The sequence below is a fragment of the Egretta garzetta genome, unplaced genomic scaffold (genome assembly GCF_000687185.1).
Source record: "Egretta garzetta isolate BGI_Z169 unplaced genomic scaffold, ASM68718v1 scaffold539, whole genome shotgun sequence".
Taxonomy (NCBI): domain Eukaryota; kingdom Metazoa; phylum Chordata; class Aves; order Pelecaniformes; family Ardeidae; genus Egretta; species Egretta garzetta.
Window position 1 is genome coordinate 420,632 of NW_009260760.1, and position 3,329 is coordinate 423,960.

The 3,329-nt window shown below is 40.8% G+C and overlaps 1 protein-coding gene across 1 annotated transcript in view; it reads left to right on the forward strand.

Annotated features, from left to right (window-relative positions):
* Window positions 1-3,329, forward strand: part of CERKL (ceramide kinase like) — a 65,632-nt gene that overhangs the window by 712 nt on the left and 61,591 nt on the right. The gene's annotated exons all lie outside the window — the stretch shown is intronic.

Here is a 3,329-nt window from a genome sequence, read left to right on the forward strand (position 1 = left end):
AGTACATGAATACATGTTGAAACAGTGAGCTGAAGATCTACAAATAGACTGTTCTTTAAATATGTACATAAGTGTTTTTTAAATAATTCATATATGTATTTAACAAACTGTCAGAAGCTATGCAATACAAAATTAAAACTGACAATGCTCTCAAAGCATTCTCTTAAGTATTTAGGTTGCCTACAGGGTATGTAAAACATAGAATATCAGCCCCAGCTTTCAGTTTCCTAACTTGCAGTAGTTTGCAGCATAGAGTTAACTGCATTTTGTATGAGATAAAATAGAAGCAACTGAGATTTACACCATTTGCCAACATTTTGGTGAAAGAACAACAGAAAACAAGATTCAGAGTAAAACTTTATTACCTTAAAAGGATAGCATATCAACCTTAATGCAAAGAAAAAAATAAGATGTCTTCTGGGCAGCACATTCTCATTTTATATTCCTTCCCACCACCACATTCTCCTCTATTTTGAATCAGAGGAGTTTCAGCTCCTGGTTTCTCATAGGAAGGACTTCAACTTCAGACTCTATTCTTGCTGCCGCTTATTCCTGCATAATAACTTCACTCATTCTTGTTCTCCTCTTTGCAGAGATTTGTCCATCTCCACAGCTTCAGAAATTCTTTTCCTCAGCTTCTCTTCTTTCTCTCTTTTTAAAAATGTTTTCCTTCTCCTTTTCAGACATACAGGAAGATGTATAGTAATGCTCTCTTCTATAGATTATCAGTGCCATTTTCCTTCAGAATAATTTAGGACTTCACTTATTGTGTAAAAAGTTTGCTGTTCTGCTTAATGTCTCTTCCTCAGAGTCAAGGAAAAACAACAAAACAGAGCTGAATTAATACTGAGAGCTATAAAGATGCTTTTCCAGAGTAGCAATGTAAGAAGGGAACATACTTAGGAGAGCTAATATTTGGGAATGAACAGCTGAAGTATAACTGACTACACACTAAACCTTCATTGCATAAACAGACACTGTAGCCAGAAAAACATACAAGCCAAGGGTATGCTGCCAATTTCAAAATTCAGATTTCTCCAGAAGCAAATCTTTATTAGCCACTGAAACAAGCCAGCTCACAGAAACGTCCAGTTCAATCCTCCAGATTGGACATAAGGTATTTTCCCCACAGCATCCCCTCATCTCTTCTTGTCTTAATTTCCATTCCTTGACTTCAGCATCACATTATCCATGAATCAAAAATCAGCCTTCCCATTTCTTGCCTATTTACCTCATTGTGCTTTTATACCCGTTTTTCTTGAGGGGAGAGGATTTATTTTCCAATAGCATGCTTTACCTGCTTGCTCTCCTTCCATAAACACTAGCTGTGCTTCCCTGACTTGCTATTTCTGCCAGAGGTTGTCCTACTTTTTCTCTTTCTTCACTTCACAGGGTTCTTCTGGAAAAAACTTCCAAGACTTCCCCTGTTTCTTAGTATCTAGACAGCAAGAGATGATTTCCCTCATCCAGAAGGACACTGTTAGTTAAGGAAAGGTTAGCTCATCTCCTCGTTTCCTAATATCTCTTGCCAAGGCCCAGAGGATGCTCCCCTCTCCAGTTCAGCTGCCTGTGCTCAAGGGCAGCACCCTGGGGTAGAGCAATATCACCTCCAGGTCCAGACTGCTAAGAACAAGCTCTAAGAAACTACAACAGGGATCTCCCCTCTCTTACTCAAGAACTGTGTTTAAAAAGCAGCTGTCACCCCAGTAGCTGCCTTCATAATGTTGCAGCTATGCCTGTACCTGGCCATATCCAGACCCTGACCCCAGACCTTGATATCCTTGCCTTGGTAGTACAGACCTCCCTGGAGACTGCTATGCTAGCACTGGTTACCATCACCAAACCTAACCTGCTGACTGTGCTTTTCAACTTGATGTTGGACCTACCTCATTGCAATGGGTTTGCCTAGCTATCCAGGCTCTTAGCTGAGCTTCACTACACACACCTCTGCTCACCTTAGTTATGCATATAGGACCCTACCTGACTGATAGTCACTTTCTTCATATTCTCTAAATACCAGAGCAGCCTGCCCTCACTACTCCTTAGCATTCCTGTTGTGCTTCTGATAGCTCAGGGCCCTAAGGCCACCACTGAGCCTTAAAAACACTGACTGGCCCCACCTGCAACGGCCCCACCAACCCCACCCAAGGACTTGGAGCTCTATTTAAGATCAGCCTGGGACCATCACTCCTTCTTTTACAGATGCTGTAGGATGCTGGCCTTCAGTTCAGCCTCATTTCTGATCTGCTATGAGCCCTGCTGATCCAGATCTGCAAACTGGTGTCCTGGCCTTAGCCCTACTTCATCACTATGAACTTGCCTGATTATTTGGATTCTTGGGAAATCCTGTCACATTCTCCTAGGCTTTCTTACTCAAGTATCACCAGGTAGGTCCTGGCCAGACAGACATCTGCCTTGCTAGCTCTGGGGTCCCCCTCTTCTGAAAATGTCTTTGCTTCCATTCCTGGTGTGCCCTCCCCCCCCCTTTTTTTTGCTCCTTCTAATATACTTGAGATATTTGTTTTAAAAAAGAAAACAAAAAATGTTAAGACAATTTCTAAGGCAGCTCTGCTGGCTTTCCAAATAAGTAAAATAGAGTAACAGAGTAACCTGGGATTCAGACTATAAAACACAGCACTGAACTGTTCTGTGGGCTCAGCTCTGTGGGTTTTTTTTCAGTTCCTGGTATACTGTAAGAATGCACACTTTCCATACTTATCACTAGAAAAAGAGGATATCTGTGTCTTGTAGAGAACTGATGATGAACTAGATGTCTTCAAGCACTGCATATTTAGCCACCCTTAAATGGAAAGGTGTGTACTAAAGTCAAAGACAGAGTTACTTTATGCATGGAAAACACCAAATGTTTATAAATATTCACAGAATACTTTGGGAGGCTATCTGAAGAGTGGCAACATATAATTTTTATTAAAAAAGTCCTTCAACTTCTTAAGAGGTGAACAGAGCTTCTCTATGCTCATGTATCTATTGCCATTGAATCAAAATGCGCATGAGAGAACAGGAAAGCAAACCACATCTTAGTTGCTTTGGCTGACTTGTAATGTCTTCTACATTATCACTATTCTTGGTGTAGCACACTGCATTTCTAGGTGTTCCTTGATCATTATGCCATCAGAAGTACCTATATGCTCTGCTTCCAAATTCTGTCTATGACGAAATATGTAGAAGAAATCAAGGCCACTACATTTAGATTCTGTGCTCTATTTGGCTGCCTACTATACAATTTCTGCTACACATTTCCTGTTTGTGTTGTGTGTGTCTTTTTTTTTTTTTTTTTTTCCTCGGTTGGAAACCCCACACGGATACTC